Source organism: Centruroides sculpturatus, unplaced genomic scaffold, assembly GCF_000671375.1.
Source record: "Centruroides sculpturatus isolate CEXI.00-Female unplaced genomic scaffold, Cexi_2.0 scaffold93, whole genome shotgun sequence".
NCBI classification, from domain to species: domain Eukaryota; kingdom Metazoa; phylum Arthropoda; class Arachnida; order Scorpiones; family Buthidae; genus Centruroides; species Centruroides sculpturatus.
Genome location: NW_019384297.1, coordinates 799,387 through 819,071, shown reverse-complemented (window position 1 = coordinate 819,071; position 19,685 = coordinate 799,387). Strand labels below are relative to the sequence as shown.

At 23.1% G+C, this 19,685-nt stretch overlaps 1 protein-coding gene across 1 annotated transcript in view; it reads right to left on the bottom strand.

The window, feature by feature from the left end:
- Nucleotides 1-809: 809 nt before the first annotated feature.
- LOC111628198 (sodium channel modifier 1-like) overlaps nt 810-19,685 on the bottom strand; it is a 60,351-nt gene continuing 41,475 nt past the window's right edge. The window contains exon 8 of the mRNA XM_023372096.1: nt 810-1,332. The gene's annotated coding sequence lies outside the window, so the exon portion shown is untranslated. The remainder of the gene's footprint in view (nt 1,333-19,685) is intronic.

Below are 19,685 nucleotides of genomic sequence, written 5' to 3'. Positions count from 1 at the left end.
GAATTATATACAAAAGTTTAACAATTTTAACAGATCAGAAAAAGTAAATTGAATATACTAAAAATGCAATATATGACATCATTACTTTAACATTCAATGAATATCAATATTTTTAAATAAATCTATTAAGAATATTGTATGTTTTACAAATGATTATGATTATCTATCTTATTTTATCAAACTCAAGCAGTTCAATAATTTACTTTCCCTCAACAAATGATGACGATGATTTTTTTTTTTTTTTCATTTTTATAAACAGAAACTGGTAAGTTAGAGCAATCAAAACTTAACTGCAGAATGTAAAATTAATCAAAAAATTGAAAATATATGTCCTATTAATGTGTATAAAATGTGGGACAAATTAGAAAAAAAGAATATTAGGAAGTTATGTTTATCCAGATTTTTCAAAAATTCTTTTAAAGATTTAAAAAGTTTCAACTTCTCCAAAACATTTAATAATGAATTCATAAGTATTGTATCATGTTGTAAACATCACATTTCACATATTCAAAACTAGAATAAAAATTAAATTTCTAACTTTTGTTGCTTGGAGTTTTTCTCTTTCTAAATTTATATTAGTANATATTTTGTCATTATAATATATCCCATAAACAGTAAAATATATTATTTTAGTATTAAAAGTTAAGTCAATTGATTACTTTAATATAATTTTATTTATATGAATTTCTTATATCATCAATTGTTAATGTGATTAATGATGTTTTGATTCATTTTTCTCTTTAATGTCTGAATGAATATCAAAAAAACTGTTTTTTTTTTATGTTAAATAAATTGGAACAATGCACAATACATTATAATTTATTAAAGAGAAACACTGTACTTTGTCAATTTACAATGCTTTTGTAAGCATAAAATGTCATAAGTTTTATATATAATTAAAATTCTTTTTACAGCTTTTATAAAGTAAATTTATATAATATTCTTCTTCTCCCAAGATGAATTTTCAATTATTTGAGTTTGAGTTTCTTACTCTTCTATTTGCTAATATACATAGCAGTTCTCTCAATATCTGTTTGTAAGTATTATATATCTTCCTATTTTTATTTTTTATTCAACATTTCTATATATAGTTTTTAAATCTTCTCTCTGGATTCCTTCTAGTTTTGGATTTTCCTGTCCTGGAAGTGATAATTTTCCAATTGTCTATGTATATGACAGAATTGTAAATGTCTCCACTCCTTCAAAATTTCTTCTATTACATTACTTGAAATTTTGCTTTGATAAATATATTCCTAGTTGTTTCACTTAATTGTTTTGATTTATAAATGTTTTTCTTCTTTCTCTTTACTATGAAAAATTCATCTGTATATTCTATAAAACACAAATAAAAAAAATATATATATAATTTTTTTAACATTTCTGCATTCAGAAATACATGGTTTTTAAATAGTAAATTGGATATAAAATTACATCTGAAATGTGCATAATCATATGTAATAAAATGAAAAATGTCTAATAGAATTAAAATTCCTCTTTAAAGATTATATAAAAAATAATTGTGTTAATTTCAAAACAATTGGTAACCTCTGCTTTTTGAAGTTCAAAGTTCTTTAGAAAGTTGTTTGACATGATGTCGTAAAATAGCAAGTGCAATAGAACAAAATTTAAACAAGCAAAATTTTCAAGATTATCTCTAAAGATGGATTAATAATAAGTCCAAAAGTACTCAGGTATGAAAGTGAAGATTTCTAAAGGGCTAGGAAGGCTAAGAAAGCAGAGATTTGTGCAAAGGCAGTCCTAGGATTTGTGAGGCCTTAGGCAAAATTTATTTCTGAGGCCCATTAAAAGAGCAATAAAGGTAGCTTTATTTATATCTACAATAATATGAACATTTTAAATATAGAAACAGACAATAATGCACAATTATATTTTCAATAGTTATCAATTTGAAGATTAAAATACTAAAATTTACCAAATTTGTGAAGCCCAAAGGTACAAAGCCTTAAGCAATGCCTTTTTTTCACTTATATGTATAACTGCCTCTGGGTTTGTAACTATTTTAAAATTAGAATGGAGTTTGATTTAGAAATTGCAATAATTATTAATTTTATTGGTATTCTTTGTTTTCAATCTATATTTTCAATGAAAGTGGATGATGTGTAAATTCTATTTAAATGATTTTAAGTAATTCACTGAAATAAAGTAATAATGTTCAGAAATAATCTATATTAATCCTTATTTACTGAAAATTTAATATTAAAAGTTCTAGTATTTAAATTTCAGAATAAATTTATTTAATGAATACAATTTGTTTTAAGTTAAATATTATTATGAAATGGAGATGATATAAATATGAATATGAAACTTTCATAGGTTTTTTTATCATGTTATTAAAAAACAAAAGGGAATTTAAGAGGAAAAAATATTAAAAATTTTATTGTAAACATGAACATAATACACTTTTATTTAAATTAGATTGAATATTTTTTAAATATTCAACTATATTTTATAACAAATATTTTTATTGTTTAAATAATTCACACCAATGATGTCTGAAATTCAAATTGCACAATAAAATTAATTTTATTACAAAATCATTTGAAAATTAATAAATTCATATTTAATAATTTATAATTTATACTGAAAATAAAATTTATTAACTTTCTGAAAGAGAAAAAAGTCATTGTAGATATTTAAATCTATAATTTTAAACATAAAGTAATCAGCGAAATAAATTATATTTGATGAATTGTTTAAGCCACATGTTTATTAATTTTTAAAAATTTATTTTAACTTTAATTAATAAATTTTTTAAGAAGACAAATTCTATGTTTCAATTTATTTTTTAATATTCAAAAATAATTTATTTTGAAAGAATAAAGAAAAAATAAATGTCATGAATAAATCAAAAATTCAGTTAGTAACTTCATTTTATTCTATTTATAAACTGATTATTATACAATGGTTTTGTTTTAACATTAATTATAAAATTTTATAAAATTTATTATATTAAAAGATCAATGAATTTATATAAAAATATAACATGGAATTGATTCATTAACAAATTCATTTATTAAAAATTTGTTTTTTAATTTATATACTGTATACTGTTTTTATAAACTGACCTATTGTAGAACATTATGTATTTACAGTTTTATCAACAGTAGTTTTCTTAAATTATTTAAATAAGCTAAAAATTATTGAATACTTTTGCTTTTATATTCAGACTCTTCGAATTAGATTCAATAAAAATTTGAATGCAAAATGTCCATATTTTTATATTAAATCTAATCTAATGACACTCTCTGAACAATAAATACTATTTAAGTAAATTAATATTAATTTTGAAAACTGTAAATATGTAGTACTGAACTTATTGACAAACAGTGTTTTTATTTATGATATACTATACTGTAAATATGTACAGTACTAATCATACACCGTATATCATAAACAGTGACCAATATTTTATATACTACTAATATATAGAGCTTCTAGAAAATTTTATTAAAGGTATAATTTAATTAAGAAGTTACATATTTAACTTTGTTAATTTAGCTTTAAATTTAAAGCTTAGAAAACTGATGTCAGAAAGTTTAGAAAATATAAAAATATGATAAATTTTTTCATTTTATTAATTAAAGTTTAAATATGATTAAAATGTATAATTAATATCTAAAAGTTATTCCAACATTTATAGCTTATGTTTTTGCAAAACCAAACTCTAAACTTAGCTTAAAAAAAAAAAACAGTTTTTTTTAGGATTGACTATTTAGAGCATTTTTGGCACTTCAAATTTCCTGCAATTATTCTAATAAAAAATATTCCATGCAATTATTTTAATAAAAAATATTTTTAGAATGATAAAGAGACATCTAAGTAATCATACTTAGATGTCTCTTTATCATTCTAAAAATATTTTTTATTCATGTTATAAATTAATTAAATTTTAAAATTTTGTATACTAATGATAACACTTTAAACAATATCGAAGAAAAAATATTTTCATAAAACAATGAGTGAATTAATATAAGATGATAATAGTAAATTAAAAGACTGATCTGCTTTGTTCATCTGTAAGCTAAAGTTTAAAATAAAAATAAAACTGTTTATAAATTTCCATTCATTTTATGATGTACAACTTTTGTAAATAATTAATTGCAATTGAAAGAAAAATTCATTTTCTCAAGTATTAGATCTACACTTTCAAATAATTCCATTCTAGATATTCAAAAATAACAAATAAAAAAATTTTAATTTAAGATTCTTATTGAAATATGATAAAAAGTAATAAAATAAAATAAAAACGATTGTATTATGTTTCTTTATTACAGAATATAATCATAAATCTGTCAAATTGCAAATACAACAGATGAATATAATTAAGAAAATATAATTAAGTATAACAGATATAATTAAGGAAAGTATTAATCAAAATTTTTTTTATAATACAATAAAATTCATTTAATGTATATGTTAAAGGAAACTTATGAAATCAATATCTTAAATAAACATATTACATTAAGTTTTATATATAATAAGTATGTTGTTGAGGAAATTTGTTATTTCTAACAGTCACCACTATATAATAAATAATAATAAAAATAAATTTTTAAAATGTTCTGCATAAATTAGAAAATTCATAGATATTATCTATTGATAGTAATCATCAGGATGATAAACAACACTAAATAAATTAGAGAAAATTTTGAAACCCAAATGTCTCATCATCAAAAGAATATTTGATCTGATAATGAGACATTTGGGTCTTGAAAACTGTTTTCTAATTTATTTAGCATTGTTTACCACTCTAATGATAATTTTAGAGCCAGTAATCAATAAGACAATTATCTAATAATATTGATTAATGAATAACATTGATAAAAATGTTATAACATTTTTATTTAATTTGTTTTGCATATTTTATAGTTTATATAAATTATAAACTATTCAAAACAAATTAAATAACAACACTGTATAAAGAAATGTATTAAAAATACTGATGATTGCATGGAAAAATATATTATTTTGTGATACAAACAAGAATAAAATCATATAGCAGCAATAATAGTATATCTTTCAATAGAATAAAATATAAGTAAAAAAAAAAAATACAAAGAAAATTATTTAAAAAAGATATAGATTAATACAATTTCTATTTTATACACAAAATTAAACAATTTATATTTAACCATTTTGTAATCACTTGCCACACTAAAAACAACAAACAGTTTAGAATGGTTAATGTATTGTGTAATGTCTTTACATTTTTTTAATATTTATTTTTTATATTAAAGATCAAGTTGATATATTGACTCAATATTAAAATTATTTATATAAAAATCTAAAATAATAAGAAATTTAGGCATTGACATTTTTAAATATTGAAGATATACCAGTAACTTAAACATGAAGTTCAAAGATTGTTTACCATCTAAAATTTTAAAATCTTAAAATTTTAAATCACTTAAAATTTTAAAAATATAAGCTTAGTTCAAAATCTTTTACAGAATTTTGTATTAACAAATCATCTATTTATACATGATCTGATGTCTGATAAAACAAAAATTACATTTAAAATATATTAAATTAAAAGTTAACTAGATGCTTCAAGCATTTTCAATGTTACATTTGAAAATATGGAACTGTTTTCCAAAATATTAATTGAAAAAATTTAAAAAAATCAAAGAAAATCCAAGAATAGTTTTAATTATAATTAAAACTATTCTTGGATAGTTTTAATTATAATTAAAACTATTTAAATTTTATAAAAATTAGCAAAATACTATAAAAATAAATCAGATAATTTTCTTTTACATTGAAGATTGAAAGTAAATTGACATTTAGAAAAAGTAATGATAATGTAATAAACATTAACAGTAATTACATTTTACATTACATATACACATTAAATTAATTTAAAATAGAATCAATTACATATTTAAGGTCACACAAGTTGTTTATATAATTGTTTTAATTATATATTTTTCATTGTTATAAATTACAATTAAATGTCACAACATATTTTACACCAAGAAATGTATTAAGAAACTTAATTTTTAATTCTCTATTTTTTTATTTTTTGATAAATTTCTATCTAATTTACATTTAAGCTAATTTTATAATTAAAAAATTAATTAATGCATTTTAATATTTATTTAATGTAGAATAATTTTATTTAAAATTTAATTTTAAATGATATATAATAAATGTCACAGCTGGATTCTGGCTAAAAAGCTAAATAATTACAATGCAAATTGCTTAGTGGTTATTTAGCCTTATAATCCAATAAAGAATCTGCTGTTTGTTTGGTATTTGAAATAACTTTTGGGTTAGTTGTATTCATGATATATATATTATTTTCCCTCCCCCTTCATTTAACTTTTTATTTTTTTGCTTCATACTAAAGTTTTAATAGTTTTCATGACATTATGCTTATTAAATATAAAAATAAACTATAACTATAATAATAATAAAATAAAAATTTTATTAGAATATTATGTAAATTCATGTATAATTTTACTGTGAAATTATAAAAATATATTACAAAAGTGGAATGATAAATGTTAAATCAAAACAAACTTCATTTTTAAACTTCATCTAATAAAACTTTTTATTTTATTATTAGTTGAGAAAAATTCATAAATATAAAGACTTATTTGTTATTTCTAAATACCTCATACTTTTAATTTATATACTGGTCTAATACATTCTATTTTATTAATGAATACATTTTAAATATATTATTTTATGTAAATGAAAAACTAAATGATTTTAAACTCTACCTTTTATACTTGATCTATTGTACAAATAAATGTTCAAAATCTTTTAGTGTCTAGCAATATATTTACAGTAATTAACAAATCTTTTTTGGGCTTTCAAAACAGACAAAAATGTCATTAAATAATTATATTGTTGGACTAAAGTGTTTTTTTAAGCAATTATTCAAATAATCCTTACTAATATAAGCTTTTTACTTTTATAAAAAAAAATTTGTTCTTACATTATACATTATTATAATTCTTTTATGTGAATAAAAATAATAGTTAAAGGCTCAAATTAAATGCCAAAATCAAGATTATTATATATTTGTATTATATAGTAAACCTGCTGATAATATATATTTATTTAATATATTTTTTACTAATTTTATGTTCTTGACAAATTTTTCCAATTTCCAAAAATTGATACTCTTCTGCTAATCTAATTTAATTCTATAATAGTTTCTTAATTATTATGCACCTAATAAATATAATAAAACAATTTTTTTTATTTTATTATTCTCAAATTTATAAATATGTAAAGTACTGAACAGAATTTTGAGATGTTTTATGATTCTTTGATGATATAAACAAACAAATAAATTTTAGCAAATTAAGACAGTTATTTATTTTTCATTAATAAAAGCATAATGTTTCATATGATGAATAATCTATGAATAAAATTAAACACACTATCTAATTTTGTTCCTTTTATTTGTATATTTTTATTACTGTAATTAGATTTATCTACATAATATAAATAATTTTAAAAATATTATATATATTGTTTTTATTCTTTGTCCAATAGACAGTTACAATGCTGAAGTTTCCATTATACAATTTCCATTAAAATCATTCAACAGATGTGATGAAGATATTTTTTGCCAATATTATAAAATTAAAATTTCAAATTCTATTAGTGTTTTATACTTTTGGAAATTTTGAGAGACAGATAAAATATAAATATTTTATGAAGTTATTAAAAAGTAAAACAAACAGGAAATATGTAAATAATTTATACAATAATAAATAAGATGTATAATGAACAATAATCTAAGTAATTTTACAGATTAATACTGATTAACAAAGTCATTTCTATTGTTTTCTATAAAACTTATATTTTGATTAGAAAAATTGTTATAACCATTTAGCCATTTTCTTATAAGAAAACTAATAGTTAAATTTAAACAAAATAGTTTGAAAACATTACAAGAATAAAAGTTTAACATTATATAACTGGACTGCTGTATGTTACTATGTATATAATTCGTCTCTGTAATCCAAAAAGTTTCGGTAGACAAACTCACAGCAAAACTTTTAGTTAGGAACTCACTTTTATTCTTTAAAAAATGACATAGCATTTCAAGTTGGTACATACACCCAACCCCTCCTCAGTGCTAATTTTTCAAAAAAAATATAAAAAGCTATAATGATCAGTACATAACATACATTACAAAATATTTCTACATACTTACTCTTAAAAATAAAATGTGTGTGTGAGCATACAAAAATTTTTGGATTACAGAGACGAATTATATACAAAAGTTTAACAATTTTAACAGATCAGAAAAAGTAAATTGAATATACTAAAAATGCAATATATGACATCATTACTTTAACATTCAATGAATATCAATATTTTTAAATAAATCTATTAAGAATATTGTATGTTTTACAAATAATTATGATTATCTATCTTATTTTATCAAACTCAAGCAGTTCAATAATTTACTTTCCCTCAACAAATGATGACGATGATTTTTTTTTTTTCATTTTTATAAACAGAAACTGGTAAGTTAGAGCAATCAAAACTTAACTGCAGAATGTAAAATTAATCAAAAAATTGAAAATATATGTCCTATTAATGTGTATAAAATGTGGGACAAATTAGAAAAAAAGAATATTAGGAAGTTATGTTTATCCAGATTTTTCAAAAATTCTTTTAAAGATTTAAAAAGTTTCAACTTCTCCAAAACATTTAATAATGAATTCATAAGTATTGTATCATGTTGTAAACATCACATTTCACATATTCAAAACTAGAATAAAAATTAAATTTCTAACTTTTGTTGCTTGGAGTTTTTCTCTTTCTAAATTTATATTAGTATGAATATAAATATATATTATAAAAAACTGTTTTCTTTCATATTTCAGTTCCTCTCTCATTTTGTTTCTTTTAAAATTCTTTGTTGTTTTAAATGAGAGCAAACTGACAAATAAAAATGACCATTTATAAGAATAATTTGACAAGTAAATGACCAAACATTATTTTTATAGCATCATTCAGCATATAGTAAAAACATATTTATTTTTTTAAAAGATAAAAAAAATGCATTAAAAAGTGTTAAATTACTTCAAAGAAATAATTGAAGCCAATTCAGTTTTTATTCTCAGAAAAAAAAATTAAATTAGTTTCTGTTCATTTAAATTTTAAATATTTAATTTAAATATGTAAGCTTAAATATTTATATATATTTAATTGATAAATATTTACTATACATATATGTACTTTTATAACACTAGATTTTTTATACTGTTCTAATCTTTTCAGCAGGATTACTCCAATTTTCAATTTGATGTAATTCTGTTGTACTTAAATATGAATGATTATAGAATTAACTTGCATGATATTTGTAATAAAACATGTCACATTGTATGAGTTTGAAATTTTTTTTACTTTTAGTATATTCAATATAATAATTGAGATTAATAATATGCTTCACTAACTGATTTGTAAGGTAAAGAATTCAATATAATTAATATAATTCTTCAATGGAGGCATAGAGGTTCCCTTCTTCAAGCATTCTTAAAATTTACTATTAGATGGATTCAATGTATTGCTTACTACAGAAACATTGAGAATGTATTCAACATAGATGATGTCAAGTAAATACTAATAAATTTTAAATTTTATTGCAATATGGAATACTGGTTATAAAGTTCTTAGAATCTTATTGGTATCTTAGAAATTAATGCAAAAGAACTCTATTATAATCAAGTTTTAAATTGTGTTTTAACTAAACTATAAATTTGGTCAGTATAAAATTTTTAGTTATCGAGTTACAACACCAATTACTTTAGTATACTGGAATATTATAGCAATAAACACGTCTATCAATGAGCTTTAATTGAATTTGTGATTTTTTATTTTTTATTATCAAATGTATAGAAAAAAGTACAATAATACTTAATCTTTGTCTATATAAAGCTATTTTAGACAAATGATGATAACAGTAATAACTAATTTTTTGTCAAAAAGTTCTGAAAATAGTACTCATTATCAGTGCATAGCAAACATAACTGGCGCCTGGGGCACGACACTTTATTGGCGCCCCCTCCCCTCCAGAAACAATATAGTTTGTCTTGGAGACCATTTGGGCGCCCCTCTGCGAGTGGCGCCTGGTGCATGATACACCCCCTTGCACTCCCCTCGCTACGCCACTGCTCAATATATAATAAATATTCATCTTAAAATGCAAACAGTTTCTTGTCAACTGCTGATATTTTAGGATTTTAACATTTTTGTTATGATGTAATAATTAAGACAGTAAATTTTGATTATCTAATATAGTTTCTCATTCACATTTGTATATTTCTTGTAAACTTTTTTGCAGTCCAAAATAAACATGTTTTTCTTAAAAACTATATTTACAGATGCCAATGTTCCATAAGTAGAACATATGTATTTCTAAATATACAGTCAGTCAATAAATGTAATATTATGATTCCACATATGATCATGAAATTATTTTAATAAAATATATTAAAAAAACATGCTTCTAGTTTTAATAGATAACAGATCTACAAGATGAAAAAATTTTTATTTTTATTAATATAATTATGTAATTAAAATATATAAGCAATGACATATAAGCAATTCTACTTTTTAATCTATTGCTATTTTTATTTTACTTTGATTAATATCATTAATTNTATATATTAATATATTCAATATATTAATTTAATTAAAACTATTGATTTATATTTGAAAACTTTATTAAGTTTTTTTATATTGCAGTATCAATGATATTAAAATAAAAAAATATTTTTAGAATGTTGATATTAATTTTATAAACAAATTAAAAAAGTAAGAAAGTAAATTAACTGGAATTAAACAGTGTTACATGCTGTATTTAACATATATTGTTAAATGCAGCATGTAATAATGTATATTTATAAATTCATTAACTTCAAGCAATTTCCGTTTCGTAAATTAAAACTTTATACTTGCGACATTGGAATGCTTCCAAATGTGTTTATCTTCTAAAATTTCTACTACATACTAAATAGAAAAAGTCTAAATATAAAATATTTGGTTTCGTGAGAAATCCATCATTTAAAAAAACAGTTAAAGACTAAATTTGAACTTAAAATTTTTTAGATTTGGTAGTAATAATATTATGTTACATTCATTACTATCATATTAATAGAAACTTGTGTATAGATATTCAGTAAATAAGTTTGATGTTAATGATTTAAAGATAATTTGGAAATAATCCAAGCAGAAATTTTAACACATTTTATCATCTAATATTACAAATATTCTGATCTCAATCTAATATTTTAATTTCAAAATATTAGATTACAGATATTTTGATTTCAAAATTCCTAAAAAAATCACACGAATAAATTCTTTAGAATTAATTATAAAGTGTATTTGGAATTATGGATTAATAAAATAATTTTAAGAGTATTTATTAAATTGTTTCATTTGCTTAACTGTTTTTCTAATAATTTTGAAAATTTCAGTTGATATCTAAATCATTCAATGACTGCTATTAGTTGATCTTTGTAAACTGAATAAAAGATATAGTAGTAACATCAAGGCTAAATTTGCAAATAAGCTAAAGAAGCTGCAGTGTAGGGCCTTGTATTATGAGTCAGTAACTTAGGGCCTCACATTTTTACATATTTCATTATTTTATGGTGAATAAAGGTATGTTATAGGTTATAACTTAGGGCCATAACAAGTTTAAGTTCAGTGCTGAGAAATGTCATAATATTTATGTATATAAAATGAGTATTATATTTAATTTCATTATTAATCAATATAAACAAAATACATTCATATTGATCTATGCATATAAAGTTAAGTTTTTGCAAAATACATTGAAAAACTAACACAGTGGATTATATAACACAATGAAATAAGAAATTTATGGAAAGGAGTTGGTAAACATCAGCTTAGAAAGAAGGAAGATGAAAGTTTCTGTAAGTAGTTTCTGTACTGTGCTGCATAGAAACAATGTAGTGGTTATGTTTATAGCAATATTAAACATAATATCTAAATTCATTTTAAATATTTTAAAAATTTTGTTGTAAACAAACAAAAATTGATAAAAGCTTTTATAATATCAAGATAATATATTTCCTTTAAACTACAGAATAAAATGAAAAAAATTATAAATTGATTCTAAAAAATGTACTCAAATATATAATATTTTATTTAAATCAAAAGAATTTTTCTATCATATTTAAAGGTAAAATGTATTTTTTAAACTATATTAAAACTTTAAATAGCAATAATATAAAATGATTATTAAGATTATATAATGATATATATTAGATAATAAAATGATATATGACTCTGAAATAAATAAATAATTAACTAAACAATATATGCTTCAAAAAATTTATCAAATCTTGTTAAGATAAATATTTTCAACATTTTGGCAGAATACCAACAAAAAAAGTTAAAATGACATGATTTGCATTCTTAAATGATGTCTGTAAAGATAGCCAAGTGTTAAATAATTCTACAGAGTAACACTTGCCAAAATATTTAAATCATGTTAATTCATTTAACCACACTAGTATAGCTACAAAGTAAAAAAGATATAGTATATAGAAGATACCAACAGTTAACATTTCTTACAAATTGAACACTAAGTTGATAATATCTTTACACTTAACACCTTACTTCAGCATATTGATTTTATTAACACTGACACTTTCAACCCTTTTTTATCAAGGGACAATATCCACTACATAATAGCTTGTCTTGTGAAGTCTTGTGGCATTGCCTCATCTCAAGACAAGTGAAGTGTAAAGTCAGTTTTGTCTTGGTCTCTGTATCATCTTGGTCTCAGTTTTAGTGAAAGCTTTGAGAAAATTTAAAATAAGAAAATTATTAATACATTTAAAAGTATTTATGTCATACACTCTATGTATGAGAAGAAAACGTTTTCTTATGCACAGTAATACCCAGAGTTATGTAAGTAATGCAGGCTGTAGACCTTTACATAGCTCAAATTTTATGCAAGTCAAATTTGTGAATTGCTTAAGTGTGACTAAGTAATTAATAACTCAATACTGTATTTATTATTATATGTGTACTATACAGTACATATATTAATTATTATTATTTTTGTATAAAAGAACAATAGAAATACAAAGTACACATATAAATGAAACAAAGAATTTTTTAAAATTTTTCTTCTAAAGTAATTGCAGATCTTTATTTTTTTGGTTTATTACCAATGAATTCGGTTTGTCGTTTCAATTGCATTTTAATAGTACAGTACTGTAAATAAACAACAAACACTATGTACATAAAGTGGTAGTAAACAGGTTATGTACTAAACAAATCACCCGAGGCAAACTTCACTAATGACATGAAACAATACATATAAAAAAAACAAGCAATGATGTTTTGCTGCTTGACCTTCACTGAATACTGTAGAAGAATATTGTTTATGAGAAAGAGTGCTTTGTATGCTTGCATATATGCTTACAATTAAACCGAAAATTAAAGGATTAGCAGAGCAATAAAGTAATAAATCAGTACAGCGCAAAAGACAGAAAGAAAGAAAGGAAGAGAGAAAAAGAATGAATGAATGAATATTTTAAATAAAATAATTTTTTGTAAAATTACATGTTACTCTACTCAGAATTTTTCAAATTTTTGAGATTTACATTTTACATAACTGCTACTTTACGTAAGTTGCATGTTACATAACTCAGGGTATTACTATACTATGTTACATAAGTTTCTTGAATTATCAATTTTATAGTATTTGATAGTAATAGAAGTCTCTGTCTTGTCTGGACTTGCAAAATATGGTCTCATTAACAAGACTGATAACTAAAAGATGAAAGAAAAGATAATGTGAAATGATAAGAAATTTGCAGAAAGTTAGTAAACATCAAGTTAGAAAAGAGGAAGATGAAAGTTTTGAAATGGTTTTTTCAGGCATTATTGGGAAAAGCAGTAGCTATATAAAAAAAAAAAAAAAAAAAAAAAACATAACTTTAGACCATATATTTTTTAAATGTTATAAAACATTCATATTTATAAGGATATATTATAAAATTTAATTTATTTGTTTAAAATTAAAAAAGATATCTACTGGTATAGTTAAGCAATTATACATAAATTAAATTATAAGTCAGTAAAAATACACTTAAAACTTCACTTGCAATTATTACACCATTAAATATAAATATATTTGTAATATTCTAATAATTTTATTTAAAGAAATGGCTTATACAGGATATCCCATAAGTCTGGACTTACAGGAGTTTCTCATATTACCATTTCTTTCATTACAGGGAAACTATGTCACTGACTACAGAGGAATGAACTTAAGTGATTTTGATGGTGGAGACCTGGTGTCACCAAGAGGTGGCCAGAGAATTCAATAGGTTCCATCCAGACTGTTGACCAATCATGTATAGATGTGTTAGTAAGCTCATTGCTAAATTTAAGGAAACTGGGAGTGTACATGACAATCCATGTAGCAGACTGCCAAGAACTGTTATAGACAAAGAAAGTAGCGCTGAAGTGTTAGCTTGTTTTGCACTGAATCCATGGAATCCCTTTGACACATTTTGAGTGAGATTGGGATCTCAAAGACCATCATCCAACTGCATCTTGCAACACTTGCTTTAAATTGGCAATGAGCTTGCCAACACACCTGTGCATGGTTGGACTAGGCAGGTCAATCATGCACAGGTGTGTTGGATGGAACCTATTGAAATTCTCTGGCCACTTCTCAATGATTGCAGATCCCCACTATCGAAACTACTTAAGTTCCTTCTTCTGTAGCCAGAGACATGGTTTTCCTGCAATGAAAGAAATGGTAATATGAAAAACTCCTATGGGTCCAGACTTACAAGATGCCCTGTATATCTATATTGGATAGAATAAATACTATATTAGTAAACATGAATACATGAAAAATCAATTAAATTACTTTTTTAAAGATTGTTTACAAAGACATTACATGTTTACATCTGCCTTTAAAATCTAATTTTTATATATTTCTTTCAAATCACTATACAGTATTATTATTCTACACTTGATAACATATCTATCATTTTCAATAAAGTTTTCCTTTTTCAATATACTGTACAGTATATGTAAGTTATAAAATTTAATATGGAACTTTTGTAATAACTTGTATTTTATAAAACATTACAAATATTATAATTGTACAATAGCTGTAAATTGTAAACAAATCAAAATTAAACAATAAAATTATTTTCAGACTGTTTTAAATTTAATTTTAATAAATTTAAAACAATACAAAATTGTCTGAATAATTAGATTATTATTATTAATTATTATAAGCTATTAATAAATGATTATATTGTCATTAGTTTTCAACAAGAAATATTTGCGTTTCTTCTAAAAAAGATATAAAATATTCATTTTCTAGCTGAATATAACATTGTTATAGAGAGTAATAATGAATAAATATATTTTTTGTTTAGTTATCTTTTGAAAAACCTTTATGTCTGGTAACAAAGACGTTTAATAAATCATCCAATGAACATTTTCGTCCTTACTCAAGGTCTGTTTCAGGTTAGAGTAAGAACCAATTCCAAATTTGGAATACTTGGAACAAAACAAATTTTAAAATATTAAATTTAAAAACTTTTGAAACATAGCAACCAACTGAAATTTAACAGCTGGGAATGCATTAAATCCAAAATATACACACAGGGCAACACGTGTGTCTATGTGTGTGTATAGTGGTGCCTCGTATAACGTACGCCTCGAATAACGGATGCTGTGAACAATGGACTTTCTGTTTGGCTGTTACGTGACTCGAACAACAGACTTTCCATTCGGCAGTTACGTGAGGCAAACACCATTTCTGCGAACAAGTTGCAAATGATGGTTCCACTCTTTTGCCGTTGCCAATGGCAATCTGCTATTTTTAAAATATATTAGTATTATTAAAATATATTATTAGTATATCTGAAGTACAGAGCTCCCATTGGGATTCGGCTTGCTCCCTTGTTTATTACGTACATCACCTTAGTGCAGTTATATTTATTTAAGTGTTGTGCAAATCATGTCTTCTAAAAAAACGGAAAAGTGATTTCAATTGAAACAAAGCAAGAAATCATCAGAATGAGTGAAAGTTGACAAAAAATTCCTTGTCAAATGGGGAGAGGTTCAGGAGTTTACCATTATCCACTCATACTCATTATCCAAACACAGTTGAGGCCAACAGGATCAATGATCTCTACAATGACACCCTTGCCCGTCATTTCCGACAGGTGTTGAAGAAGAGAGAGAAACAGACCACCTTGAACATGTTTTTCAAGAAGCCAGGTGCCAAAAAACAAAGGATGGAACAAAAGGATGGAACAAAAGGAGCTGACCCTGCAAGCTCTGGTAGCCTCTCCTGAATCTGACTCTGATTAAAAAACAATAAAAAGAGACCTGCTGCAATGTGTAAAAAGGCTGTATCTGTATGAATGTGTAGAGAAAGTGTTTCTCTACCTCCTTCTCACATCTCCTCACTACTCGGCATAATTGGTGACTGCTCCATTTTCATTTTTTTAATGGTACAGTACGGTTATTTTATGCTGTGGAACGAACTATATGTTTTAACATGTATTTCTATGGGAAAATGCGTTCGTATAACGGACTTTTCACTTAACGGACATGCACCTGGAATGGATTAAGTACGTTATACGAGGCACCACTGTATTTTGGATTTCACACATTCCCAACCATTAAACTTTGGTTGGTTGCTATGTTCCAAAGTTTTTAAATTTAATATTTTAAAATTTGTTTTGTTCCAAGCATTCCAAATTTGGAATTGGTTCTTACTCTAACCTGAAACAGACCTTGAGTAAGGACGAAAATGCTCATTGGATGATTTATTAAATGTCTTTGTTACCAGACATAAAGGTTCGTCAAGTGTGGTCATTAGCACCGTTAACTAAATAAAGATATCTTCCAACTTAGCTCTCTTAACTAGAGGATCTTTTATTAGACACTTTTTCAGCTGTAACTGATAAAAATTTAGCTTTAAAATATTTAATATTAATAATTTTGAATCAACACAAATCAAGTTTTAAAACAAAGGCTGCAAAATACTTGAAATACTTTCAAATAATAAATTTTTTATATTAAATGGATTAAATATACTTATTATAAAATGCCATATCATTTGATAAAGAGTGTTTGTTCATGAATATGATAATAGTGTTATAGTAATATTATGTACTATGTTACAGCTGCTATAGTGACACTTAAAAAAAATTATTTGATGAGTAAATAAATTTTGAATTTATAAAATAATGCATTTTATATGTTATTTTATAAATTCTATTAATTATTAATTATACTTACAAACATAATTAATAATTATTTGATCTTTTTCTTTAGTTTTATAGTTAAATAACAACTGCCTCATTACTGAATCATTGTATAAAATAATGAATATTTTGATATCATTTTCATTCATTAATGTTTTGATACACTTCTGTAATTATTTTTTATTATTATATTTATACAAGATTTAAAAATGTGCTTGTTTTCCTGATCAAATCCTGTTTTTTCAAAGTTTTTATTAAAAAAAAATTAAATAATATTTTAATATTTATTATAATTTATCTTTTTTTAATCTAAATTATAACTAATGATGGTTATAAAATTTCTTGTTTGCAAACTGCACTGTAATAAATAATAAATATTTTGGAAAGTTTAATTGATCAAAAGTTTAAAGTGTTTTTCTCTATTGTGTAGAACAGAGTTGGCCAACTAGATTTGCTTCAAGAGCTGCACTTAAAGAATCAATACCAGTAAGAGCCAATGAGTGGTAACATAATACAACATGAAGGCTGACAAGAGGGAGGAAAAACTGAAGTTGTTTTCCTGATGCCTGGGGACCCAGGCTAGAATCTGTGTAATAAAATTTTAATTATGAAGTCTAGAAAATCGATTTTTATAATTTAAGGTGCATAAACAGAGGAAAAAAACTGCAATAAACTTTGCACTGTATCAGAAGGGATAAAGGGGTCTAGGAGGCCCTAGACATAGGGTCCACGATTGCTCTCCATGGCCATGCATAACATTGTGATATTAATATTAATAATATCAAGACTAGATACAATATCAAAAGAAAGTATTGACACTTTTACAAAAGCAGGTTCTGTTTGGGTATTGAAAGAGTGTATCAGTATAAACTTAGTACTCAGTTGTAAAGTATTAATATAAGTAAGTAGTGAGTCATTTTTCTCCTTTAATGATTTTTCACCAAAAGAATAATTTGTTCATAATTAACAACATTTGAATTGATAGAAATAATACTAAAAACATAAGAAATATTATTTCAAATTTCAAGAAGATTCAATAAAATAAAATTTCAATAAAGAACAATTTAAAAAAAAAGGACAAAGGCTAATATGTTTTAATTAGGAATACATGACACAGAAGGAATTTAATAGAGATTGTTTTAAAAATATTGTCAGTTTATTTTTGTATACCGATTATTTGCAATCTGAAAATGGAACAGAAAGATTATAAAAATATTTATGGTTAAGACATTATAATGAGTTTTATAAAATATAAGTTAAAGTTTTTATGAAAAAATGAAGTTTAAAAAAGATTAGATGACCAACAAATTAAATATTTGTTATTACAGCTCTTTATAATAATATATTTTGTTTAAATAAATTGGTAAAATCTAAGTTATATTTAATGACTGGCATAAAAATCTATATAAAAGTTGAACCAGAAAATAAATTAAAGTTTATTTCAGAATTTAAATTAAAAGCATAGATTTTTTAATCTTAGCATTTTAAAGTCTTCAAATTTTGTAATTAAATCTCCAGTTATTTAAAGCAGAACTGATTAGTTCATTTGTAACAAATAACATATGAATATAATGTACGACTCCTTAATTAAGCATCTTCAGAAAAAAGTCATCTGTTATAGAATTTGAAATTATTTTAAATAAATTAATTTTCTGATAGCATTAGAAAACCTCCATTCCATCTTTGTATTTCTATAAACTGTAAAGAAAAAAAAGCAGTAAATACACAAAGGCACAATATAATGAAGCTGATGAATATAATAAATTTACATAAAAAGTCCAAGGAAAAAAACCTTCCACATAAATGTTATTTATTTCAAAATTACTAAACATTTTTCTTCAGAAACACAAACACATCTGAAACTTTTTAATTTTTAATTTAATTCAGTTGAATACTTTGAAAGAAATGTTGTTTTATATATTTAGTCTAATTATTTGCTTATTTACATTAACCAATTGATTTTTTATTCCAATTTTGTACAACTTATCTGCCTTTCCACATTACTAAGACTTACCATTTGACCTTTTTCTTCTTTCTTAAGATCTTTATCATGTTACAAGTATAAACAAGAAATATTTAATATAATTTCTTAGTAATATTAAATTTTTATAAATCATAATTAAACAAATACTTTTTTGGTATATTATATTTAGGTCTTTACAAAGAATTCATGACAGAAAGTAAAATATAAGTAGTAACAGTTAATCTTATTTATACTATTAATTGTGTGTAACTTAATGACTTTTTGTATAGGGAATTCTTTAATAGAGAATTATGTTGTCACTAAACTGTATTATATATTTATACTATACATTATTTTAGCTGTTTTCTTTTCTATTAAGGGAGAATCATTACTTAATTAATAAAATAATATATATATATATATATATATACTGTATATGT